Source organism: Cynara cardunculus, assembly GCF_001531365.2.
Source record: "Cynara cardunculus var. scolymus isolate 2C chromosome LG 17, CcrdV1, whole genome shotgun sequence".
Lineage (NCBI taxonomy): Eukaryota > Viridiplantae > Streptophyta > Magnoliopsida > Asterales > Asteraceae > Cynara > Cynara cardunculus.
In genome coordinates this window covers 27325449-27338291 of record NC_037544.1, presented here as the reverse complement: position 1 = coordinate 27338291, position 12843 = coordinate 27325449, and positions in this window count along the sequence as shown.

The following is a 12843-nucleotide window of genomic DNA, read 5'->3' as shown; positions in this document are numbered from 1 at the left end:
TTGTAAGACTTTAGCTGCTCCTTGGCCTCCAAAGTGTCCTCCATATGTTGCTTGGTGGCAATGTTGCAGAATTGCTGCCATTTCAGTTTCTGGGATGCACCTCCTTAAAATTTGATCTGCACTTATTCTAAGCAAGTAAGGATCATCCCAAAGATAAGATTTAGTATCATGGAGAAACTTTTTAAACTTATGGCCAGTATAATCAGAAGGTTTTATGCCACAAGCCAAATAATTTGTAATGTCAGCAAACCATCGTGACTTTGATTATAGCATAAGAATTCTTTCATCAGGGAAGGTTTCACTGATGTCTTCTTCTCCCTTGTTCTCACTAGGTTTCTCTAGTCTAGACAAATGATTTATAACTTGATTGTCCACTCCTTTTCTGTGCACTATCTCTAGGTCAAACTCTTGCAATAACAAAACCCATCTTATCAGCCTAGGTTTAACATCTTTTTTGGAGATCAAGTACTTAATGGCAGCATGGTCAGTGTGTAGACTGACTTTTGTTCCCATCAAATATAATCTATACCTCTCAAAGGCAAAAACTACAGCTAATAATTCTTTTTCAGTTGTTGTGTAGTTAATTTGTGCTTCATTCAAAGTTTTACTTGCATAATATATTGAATGAAAAACCTTCTCTTTTCTTTGGCCTAGGACAGCTCCTACAACCCAATCACTGGCATCACACATGATTTCAAAAGTTTTGTTCCAGTAAGGAGCAACAACTATTGGTGCAGTTACCAAAGATTTTTTCAAAGTGTTGAATTTATTTCTACATTCATCAATGAAATCAAGTTTTTGGTCATGCTACAAAAGTAAACACAAGGGTTTTGATATTTTTGAAAAATCTTTATCAAACATTTTGTAAAACCCAACATGACCAAGAAAACTTCTTATTCCCTTGATAGTGGTTGGTTCAGGTAGTTTTTCAATAACTTCAAGCTTAACTTTGTCTACCTCTACTCTTCTTTTAAAAATCAAACGTCCCAAAACAATCCCTTCTTTAACCATGAAATGATATTTTTTCCAGTTGAGAACCAAATCAGTCTCTTCACATCTTTCAAGACTCCTTTTTAGATTTTCCAAACAATTATCAAAAGATGAGCCCTAAACTGAAAAAATCATCCATAAAGATTTCTATGGACTTTTCAAGCATGCCAGAGAATATGGACATCATGCATCTTTGAAAAGTTGCAGGAGCATTGCAAAGACAAAATGTCATTCACCTAAAGGCAAAAGTACCATAGGGACAAGTGAAGGTGGTCTTTTCTTGGTCCTCAGGGGATATGGTTATCTGATTATATCCGTAGTATCCATCCATGAAATAGTAATATTCCTTTTCGGCTAACCTATCCAACATCTAATCAATAAAAGGTAATGAAAAATGGTCCTTTTTCGGTAGCTTTGTTTATCTTATGGTAGTCCATGCGGATACTACTCTAGTGGGAATGAGTTCATTTTTGTCATTGGTGACAACTATAAACCCTCCCTTCTTTGGGACATACTGGATTGGACTAACCCAAGAACTACCGACTATTGGAAAAATTATTTCTGCATCTAACCATTTCAAAATTTCCTTTTTCACTACCTCTTTCATGACAGGGTTTAATCTTCTTTGAGGCTCTATAGACTTGTAGTTCTTCTCATCTAGAATGATCTTATATTGACAAATAGAAGAACTAATCCGTTTATGGTCAGCAATGGTCAATCCTATATCTTTTGTGTGTAGTTTCAACATGTCTACAAGCTTCTTTTCTTGATGCCAGTCTAGGGTAGATGATATGATGATAGAAAATTTGCCATCTTCTCCTAGAAAATTATACTTCAAATGGGATGGGAATTTCTTCAACTCCAAGTCAGGTGGTGATATTATGGACGGGGTAAAATTCTTTTGCTTACTATTTTCCAACATATCAAAAGCAGTAACATCAACTGGGATATTCTCATCCTCTCTTAAATCTAACTCCTCAAGAACCTCTTCATCTATCTCAACATTATCTTCCTCCTCTAACTTTCAGTCCTTTCTAATTCCTTCCTCATGACATATTGCCTCAATCTCAGTTATTCTTGAGCATTCATCCAAGTAATCAGGGTACTTTAAGGAGTTAAAGACATTGAATGTGACTTTCTGGTCTTGTAACCTCATAGTTAGTTCCTTTCTGGACATCAATCAAAGTTCCACTGGTGACTAAGAATGGTCTTCCTAAGATGATAGGAATATCTTTATCAGCCTCAGAATCTAGAATGATGAAATCAGCTGGAAATATGAACTTGTCTACTTGAACTAAGACATCCTCAATCTTACCTTTTGGATATGAAATGGTTTTGTTGGCTAATTGCAGTGTGATAGTGGTGGGTCTAGCCTCTCTTATGCCTAAGGTGTTGAAAACAGACAAGGGCATCAGGTTAAATACAAGCACCTAAATCACACAAAGCTTTTCCAATCTCCTTTCCACCTATAGAACAGGGAATAGTGAAACTTTCTGGGTCTTTAAGCTTAGGAGGTATCATGTTGGTCAGAAGCATACTACATCCTTTAGTAAGAGCTACGGTTTCATACTCAATCAACTTAATTTTTTTTACTTAAGATGTCTTTCAGGAACTTGGCAAAACTGGGCATTTGCTCAATTGCTTCAACAAGAGGTATGTTGATGTGCAATGCTTTAAACACTTCCAAAAATTTCTTAAATTGCAGTTCGTCCTTTTGATTAATTAACCTTAGGGGAAAAGGAACATAAAAAGAAACTAGTTTTATGATAGCTTTATTTGACCGTGTTGAGCATGATGGGTCCAGAATGCCTAGAGTCTTGGTCTTACTTTCTTGAGGTTCAGATGGGATCACAACTTTGATCTTTGGATCCGTTATAACCTCATCTTCAATTGAAATTTTCCTAGCAACTTCTTCTAGGAATAACAGAGGATAGTCTGACTTAGGGGGGACAAAAGTAGGGACCTCAGATGATTGGTTCTGAGTATACGGTAAATATGTTAAAGTTTCTTAATGTTTTGATTTACCACAACAACAATTTTATAAGAAAAACTTTTTAATTTATATTGGATTGTACGTACACAGTTTATGCCGCAACCGTAATTTTCTGACGATACGGTAAATATGTTAAAATTTCTTAAAGTTTTTATTTACCACAACAATAATTTTATATGAAAAACTTTTTAATTTATATTGGATTGTGTTTACACAGTTTATGATGCAGTCATACTTTTATGAGGATACGGTAAATATGTTAAAGTTTCATAATGTTTTTATTTATCAGTTAACAATTAAATTAGATAAACTTTTTAATTTATCTTGGATTGTGTGTATGCAGTTTATGTCGTAACATGAACTTGCGATGGATGCCACGACATCTACATCATCAAGGGTCTTGTTTGTAGAGTCGCAAGAAAAAAATTGTTCGCCTGATGCTCTTGAGAAGCGAGTGAGCAAGAAATCATGGTGGACAAAATCTCCATTTACGGCGTTGAAGACAAAGAAAAGGGACAAGAAAGCCGCTAACCAAATGCCCTCATCGATGCCCATAACGACTATAGTAGACGTTGGTCAGTTGTATGATGCTGATTAGTTACCCATGATGTATCTATCGACGCTATCTTATTGGCGGCCTGAAAATGTTTTTTGGGGAATACTGTTGAGTAGAGTTGAATCAGGGTTTTTGGGAAGTGAGGTGTGAGAATTACAGTCTAACTAATTAACTTGAAAAACGTACATATGTGACTCACTTAAACATAATTAATCCATTGATTATTATTTATATCATCTTGATGCATGGAACATATATCTTCTCCGCAAGAGGCAACCGACTGAACGTTGGACCATCATTTGGTCATGTTGGATACCAATATTAGAGAATCAGAAAATTGGCCCTTCGGATCAAAAAGTTTACGATAATGGTACACTAGAACCATTTCCACCATGGTGTGACATCGACCGGGTCGATAGAATCACATAACAATTTTTTGTTATATATATAGAATTTAATTTATTTATCAATTTTGATTTGCAACTTATTTTTCCAGGTATTCATCCTAATAAACTACCACAAGTTCATTGGGTGACCGGGGAGCTAGACATGAAGTCGTGGCATTTGAGTATATATGATTCTTGTCCTCCGGAAATGTTCAATAAACATATCAATACGTTAATAAAGGTTATAAAGAAGTACCTCCTCGAATTTTTATTGGAGAAATGATATTATATAGGGGTCGTGAAGACACCCAAATTGCTAAAATTGCAGGTAGTTTATCCTAAAGACGTGTCTCGACAGGCTAGAGTCCTCGGTGATTGTGGGGTGTTCTATTATATGTTTGTTGAGTAGTTGTCACAAGGAGAAGAAATATATTGGGCGGAGTTTATAGACCATCGTGCAATGTTATTTCGTCAACGTTTGGCATCTCTTTTATATGCAACACGTATACCTTAGTTGTAATAAAACGTATTTTTGGTTTAAATGACTTTGTAAATGATAATTTAAATGATCCTCATTAATAATTGTGTCAATGACAATTATCCTACAATCGTTTCGATGAACAAAAACATCAAAATTACTAAAAAGAAAATCCAACTTATCGCCAACATCATCTTCAACCGGCGAGCTTATAAAACAACTTCAAAAATAGAATATTCAAGATTGTTTTTTGATCTTAAGAACCCTAGAATAATTACCACAGATGTAGTTGTTGATTCTCTATCTCAGTGATTTGATGATAATCCCTTTTACCTTATAGGAATTATTTATGTTTTTGTCTTTCAGTTCCAGCGATCATCACTGAGTCTGTTCAGACCACTGAAGAACTTGTAATGTAAAATCCATCAGCGACAACTATACTTCAAGAAGAAAAAGCTCACACCAACGAACCTTCAGCGAAAGTCGAAGACTGAAACTGAAGATTAGATACTGGCAAGTACGTGATCTGAAGCGGTATTCAATTATTACAACCTGGTCTACGTATGTGTGAAGACTGCCCAAGCATCAGCGAATGCTGAAGAGACCTTCAGGTTATTCTAGCATTCAGCGATCAAAAGAAGCTTGTTGAGCATGATTGCTTTTGTCTTGTCCTTATACACACAAAGGACAAACCCATACCCTTTCTAAAGTATAGTACGATATGGAGCCGATTAGTTGACTCTACTACCCACCAACTTGTGAAAGAATGTTTGCTCATGAATAGGCTTTTGTACTATCCACTGTAGCAAAGAACATGTCTTTCTCTAAGGGCTTGACACGTGTTTAACCCTACCACGTTGCATTAAATGTGTATTTAATGTAATGGGTATAAATAGATGTGTTCTATCTCCACACAGAGATACTCTTGACTGATACTTACTCTTGAACCGTAACTCACGTTCATAAGTAAAAGAACACACGTCTGAGAACACAATACGCTCATCTTCAAGAGCAAGTTAGAATTCCTTTACTGTATTCTAAATAGTTCTTACCCAGAACAAACTTACTTTCTTCAAAGTCTTTTACAAAAAATCTTTTCTTTATATGCAAAGAACTAGTGTGTAACTTTAGATTGTTTAGATAAGTTATATTTACCTTATCTTTCCGCAAACAATCTTGTAAAATCTGTATTGATCCTTCTTTATCAATATAGACTTTAAATTTGAAAATTTTACTGTATTTATATTCATCCCCCCCTTCTACAAACTGTTATACACATCTTGTAGACCTTAACGGGACCAACGAGTGGTATTAGAGTAGTGTATTCTCTATTCTTGTTGCTTAGTCGTTTTCTGCATTATATTATCTCTTTCTCTAGATAATCTTACTGCTTTAAAATGGCTTTACAAAACACAAACACACACTTTCAAGATAATGGCTCTCTTGCCAAACCACCCCGTTTTATCCAAGACAACTTTAGTCTTTGGAAAAATCAGATGTCCCTCTTTCTGGAAGGTGTGGATCCTGAAATTCCACACTATCTAGAAAATGGACTATATGTTTCATATGTTATTTCTCCGGATGTTCCTGAAACAGCTACGACTGTCGCGATTCCTGAACGGCAAATTCCAAAGCTCCCTCATCAATGGAGCGATGAAGATAAAAAAAAAGATAGCTATAGACACTCGTGCAAGGTCTATAATAGCTATGTCTCTTCCGGATGAGGTTTATCACTCTATGATGAAACTCAGAACCTCTAAAGCCATGTGGGACACTTTATGTGTTCAATATGATGGAACCTCTCAGGTTCATGAATCTAGGAAGATTAATCTAGTAAGACAATATGAAAGCTTTCTCTATGCAAAGACTGAAACTTTGTCTGAAGTACATCAATGCTTTAATTGTCTTTTTATAGATTTAAGGACTGTATGCAGGGAATATTCTAATTCTGAAACTTTGACAAAGTTTCTAGATGTTTGCCTGAGTCTTGGGATACTTATTCCACGCGTCTCAAGATGTCCAATGACATATCCTCTCTTTCTCTTAGCAATCTTTATGGGATTATGCTCAACCATGAATAATCTTGTCAGCTGAAAAGAAATCTAATTAAAGATTCCAAGGAATTGAAGAGCTCTCTTTTAGCTCTAATCTCTGAAGATGCTTCAACTGAAATCCCATCTTCTTCTTCTTCTTCTTCTCTTCCTCCTATTAATATTACTGAGTCAGATTCTACTAACTCTGAGGATTTATCAGAATCTGATCTTGCATATTTTGATGAATCACTGGTGTTATTAACTAAATCTTTTAGGATATTTGCCAATAAAAGTAACTTCCACAGATCTCCTTCACTGACCATAAAGAAAAAGCCAAAGTTTGATAAAATAGACAAGGCTTCAGCGATCTGCTACAATTGTCACCGCAAAGGCCACTTTGCTGGTGAATGTAGGTCCAATAAGGTTGTGATGCCATCTTCTAAACCCCATCCTCTTTCAAATCCAGGGATGATAAATACCTGAAGCTGAATGAGAAGTATAAGAAGATGAAGAACTTCCAGCGAAAGGCCAAGGGTCTTGTCGCTGAAGAGCGCGACTGGGCTGATTCATCTGATGAGGAAGATATGGCCTATCTTTGCTTAATGGCCAAAGATATCAAAGAAGAAACTTTAGATACATCAACTTTTAATGATCCCTCATCATCCTCACCTGCTCAGGTATGTCTCTTGAATGAACCCTCTTCCTCTTCTTCTTCTAGCCTATCAGCATTAGACACGCTGTGTAACACCCCGTTAAAGCGGAAACACGAGATGTAACAGGTAAGCGAGTCACATCAGTAGATATTAAATAACACCATTCAAGTTTTATAAAATTTGAATTTAACATCTATAACCAAGTTGGAATAGAATAATTATTTACAAAAGTTTCAAAATGAACTTAATCGGTGTCGTCACATATATGCTCCGAAACTTCATTTCTTACTTATTTCCAAAAGCATGAAACATAAAACGACATCAACTACAAAGAGTTGGTGAGTTCACGGGTTTTCATATGCACAAAAATATTTACAATGCATAAATCAATTCTTGCAAACTAATACATAAACTTGCACATGATAAATGTAAATCTATAACGATGTTTAAAACTTGAGATGCTACTGAGCCTTTCCTGACCAATGTGCCCCATTATTTTACGAACGACCATAAGTTGCCCATATACTCACTTAGGTCCCACAATTCGTAGCAGTACTAATTCAGCGGTGGTCCAAATTCCACATGATTAGACTATTAAAACGTAGGTAATGTCACCCCTTTTTGGGTGGAACTGTCAACACAATACCGGCTATCCACAAATACCTCGGCTCGGGGACATGCCGAGTTAACAAGTAGCATTTACGGACTGGGACTTTATTTGGAAATATACTCTCAAGTACATCAATTTATCATTTATGTCATAGTGCAAAACAGTCAATATTTCATGACATAAGCAAATCTTGACTACACAGTTCTTTAGTCCAACAGTTTTATAAATAAACAATATAGTTTGCATAACTTCATTCTTTTCCCCCAGTTTAAATAAACAAAAAGCATTAAAAGTGGGGCCGTGAATACTCACTTGTTTGTTGTTTTGAATATCCAAGAGCTTGACAATGCTTGAAGCTCTAATCGCCCACCCTAGACTTTCCTAAACAGTCCAACATCCGGAAATTAGATCACCTATAGGTTCTCGATAAAGAAAAAGTTAAGTATGTCTTATGTAATGTCATTGAGTTTTCATGATTTAAAGTTGATACTTATATCATTTGCTCTTTGAAATAGTCCAATATTTTATATCCAAGTCTACAACACATGAAGAAATACTTGGAAAGAATATAAATTCTAAATCTAGAATTTTTGGTCTCACAAATCACTGCCAAAAGGAATCTTCCATAACTCGTTTAGAGTCCAAATTTTTATATCATCAATAGTAATGAGTTAAACAGATTTTTCCTGAATATCAAGGATTTTGAATGGGTTTAAGGGACTCATTAATACCCTACAACTTTGAGTGACACAGTCCCCAAGACAGATTGCACACTCTTCGAGTGACGGCCATTTGGGGGTTCTAAGCTCATCATTTTTCAGTGATTTTAACTTTATTTTAAATCTAACACATAAGGATAACTTCCAAAAAAAGAATCACCCATTTTCATTGAGTTTTGAAGAAGATATAACCGTTTTAAAATGCATGCAAGATTCTGTCAGCAATACTCTATTTGCACCAATATCTTGTATCAAGAACTTGAAGGCACAAAACGTAATATTTTTTAGTGAGACCAGTTGCATTAGAAAGATAACTCATCAAAGTACGTTTTAGAGAAAAATCAGAACATTTGGACTTTTATTTTGAAAGATACAGTCGACACAAGTGCTAACAGAATCTGTCAGTTTTCAAAATACATCTTTTAATGATTAATTTTCACTTGCAATGAGGTTTTATCCTACTTCCATAGAGTTCTATGTTCGTGGATCATACATTATCATCATTTTGAAGACATTTTCATGTCTTTGATATATAATCTCCACTTTTGAATTCTCCAGAAATTTAATTACAAAGTCAAGAAGAAGGTGTAGAAAATAAGAATCTTTGCTATTATACCAAGGTAAGATAACTAGTGTATTACCTTTTGCTTGAAATCTTGAATATTCTTCAAGATTGACATATTTTTAATGTTGTTTGAAGATGAATTCGGCTGGAGGGGTATGGTTTAGAGAGAGAGATTAGTTAGAGGAAAGGTTTATGCAAAATGAGAATGAAAAATGGGAGTTTTCAAAGAATATGGAGTATTTATATGTGGGTTTAAAGAAAGAAAATGGGTTGGCCTTATTAGAGCCCAAATCCATACTTGTTTATTTTTATTTTTATTAAAATAAGGCCCATTTGAAGTAAAACATAAATATAATTGTCAAATACTGATAAAATATCAGTATTAGGTCAAAATTCCAAATTTTTGTAAAATTATTTGGACATTCAAATAAAACTTTTTATAATTTAATTTGGACTTTTGTAATATCAACTTTATTTTGTTTGGAGAATTTTAATGAATTTGGCATTACATAAGTTAATTTTATCAGTTACCCATCGAAATAGGATTTTCTGAACTATATTTTGGAAACTAAGCCAGTTGAAATCTAATCAACATGACTAGATCCTAATAAAATATAATTCTAAATATAGAAATCCTATAAAGGTGCTAACCTGACGCCCAAAAATGACGGATGTCACTGTCTCCCCATGCCAGAAAAATTTCGTCCCGAAATTTCGTTCGTCAGTCCTTAACTTTGGACTCGTTTGAGAACAAGTGGGGATACTTATTTTTCATAAAATCTTCTCTTTCCCACGTATACTCCGGTCCATGCTTTGAAGTCCAATGAACTTTTACAATTGGGATCTTGCTACGCCTCAACTACTTAATTCTTTATCCATGATTTCTATGGGTTTTTCAACGAAGTGCAGGTGATCGTTAATTTGTACGTCTTCCAATGGCATACCTAGTGTTTCTTCTGTTAAGAACCTTTTGAGGTTTGATACATAAAATGTATCGTGAATAGCACTTAATTTAGGTGGTAAATTTAACTTGTATGCCACTGGCCCAATCCTCTCAGTTATTTCAAAGGGACCAATATATCGGGGAACCAATTTGCCTCTTTTTCCAAAGCGTATTATTCCTTTCCATGGTGAGACTTTTAAAAATACTTTATCCCCTTTTTGGAACTCTAATGGTCTCCTCCGATTATCGGCATAGCTTTTCTAACGATCTCTTGCAGCCTTGAGTCGATCCTTGATTATTACAATCTTATCAGTGGTTTCTTGGACAACATCAGGTCTGGTTATTTGTCGATCGCCGATTTCTAACCAACTGAGCGGGGATCTGCACTTACGTCCATATAAGGCTTCATAGGGCGCACACTGGATACTGGCATGGTAACTATTATTGTATGCAAATTCAACTAACGGAATATGCGTATCCCAGCTTCCACCAAAATCTATAATGCATGCGCGCAACATGTCTTTCAGTGTTTGGATTGTTCTTTCTGTCTGCCCATCAGTTTGGGGGTGGTACGATGTACTTAGATCTAGTCGTGTACCCAACCCTTGTTGAAGTGACTGCCAAAATATTGAAGTAAATCGACTGTCTCTATCCGAGAGAATGGAATAAGGTACTCCATGTTTGGTTATAATTTCATTTATATAAATTTGAGCCAGCTTTTCCATCTTATAATCTTCTCATATTGGTAAGAAATGAGCAGATTTTGTCAGTCGATCTACAATTACCCAAATGGCATCATGCCCCTTTCCAGTCCTAGGTAACTTAGTTATGAAGTCCATTGATATTTGTTCCCACTTCCATTGGGGAATCTGAAGTTGCTGAAGTAGTCCGGAAGGTTTTTGGTGTTCGGCCTTGACCATTGCACAAGTTAAGCACTTATTTACATACAGGGCAATGTTTTTCTTCATTCCAGGCCACCAATAATGTTCCCTTAAATTCTTATACATCTTATCTGCTCCCGGGTGGATTGAATATTTTGATCGATGGGCTTCATCCAAAATTATGAATTTAAGATTGCCAATCTTAGGTATCCAAACCTTATCTCCCAAATAATACACTCCATCTGACTTCAGTTGAAACTTAGTCTCTATGTGGTGTAGGGCCTCATTCTTCAAATTCTCCTTCTTTAATGCTTCCTTTTGATCCTTGAGAATTTGTGCCTTCAGACTTGTGTTTACTATTGCTCCCAAAGCCCTCACCCTTGTTGGCTTCACTCTTTCCTTCCTACTTAGAGCATCGACTACCACATTTGTTTTGTTGGGATGGTACTTAATTTCACAGTCGTAATCACTAAGTAGTTCAATCCACCTTCTTTGTCTCATATTTAATATCTTCTGGTTGAGGATGTGTTGAAGGCTTTTGTGATCAGTGAACACAGTGCACTTGGTACCATAAAGGTAGTGTCTCCAAATCTTAAGTGCAAATACTATGGCTCCCAATTCTAGGTCATGCGTAGTATAGTTCTTCTCGTGCACTTTGAGTTGTCTTGAAGCATATGCAATAACCTTATCACTTTGCATTAGTACGCATCCTAAACCTTGATGGGATATGTCACAATAGACCACAAAGTCTCTGGTAAAGATAAAATAGGTGCATTACATAGTTTATTCTTAAGGGTCTTGAATGCCTCTTCTTGTTTTTCTCCCCAAACAAACTTCTTGTCTTTTTGAGTTAAAGCGGTGAGTGGTTGCACAATTTTTGAAAAATTCGCAGTGAATCGTCGATAGTAACCTGCCAAACCAAGAAATTGACGAATTTCCGTCGGGGTTCTTGGGGCTTCCCATTTCTTTATGGCCTCAATCTTCGCAGGATCCACCTGAATCCCTTTTTCATTAACCACGTGACCAAGAAATTGTACTTCATGAATCCAGAATTCGCAATTGGAGAATTTTGCGTACAATTTCTGGTTCCTAAGTAGTTATAATATCATCCTCAAGTGTTGCTCATGATCCTTCTTACTTCGTGAATAAATTAGTATGTTGTCTATGAAAACGATTACAAATTTATCCAGGTATGGTCTGTAAACCTTATTCATTAGATACATAAAGACAGTCGATGCATTGGTTAACCCGAATGGCATAACTAAAAACTCATAATGACCGTACCGGGTTCTAAATGCCGTATTGGGAACATCTTCCTCACGGACTCTCATTTGATGATATCCTGAACGAAGATCAATCTTTGAGAAGTATACCTTGAATTTGATCGAACAAATCATCGATTCGAGAAAGAGCGTATCTATTCTTGATAGTCAACTTGTTAAGTTCCCTATAATCAGTGCACATTCTCATAGACCCGTCTTTCTTTTTGACGAATAGAATTGGTGCACCCCATGGTGAGAAACTTGGCCTTATAAATCCTTTATCCAATAACTCTTGGAGTTGGCTTGACAATTCTTGCATTTCTGATGGAGCCAATCGGTATGGTGCTTTTGCCACTGGGGCAGCTCCAGGGATTAAGTCGATATCGAATTCGACTTGTCTTGGCAGGGGTAGTCCTGATAAATCCTCGAGAAATACATCAGAAAACTTCCGAACTATAGGGAAATCATCAATACATTTTTGTTTGACCTTCTTATCAATAACATGTACCAAAAATACAGCATAATTCTTCTTTAAGTACTTTCGCATCTTCATGCATGATACTATCCTAATTTTTCGATCTGACTCGTCTCCTTGAATTACAATTAAGTCACTTCCTACTTGAGGAATTCGGATAACCTTTTTCGAACAAACTATTTCAGCTCTATTTTTTTGATAGCCAATCCATGCCTATAACTATATCAAAAAAAATTTAGCTCAATCGGAATAAGATCTATGCTAAAATCCTTTTCGGCTAAACTTAGAGTGCAGTCCAT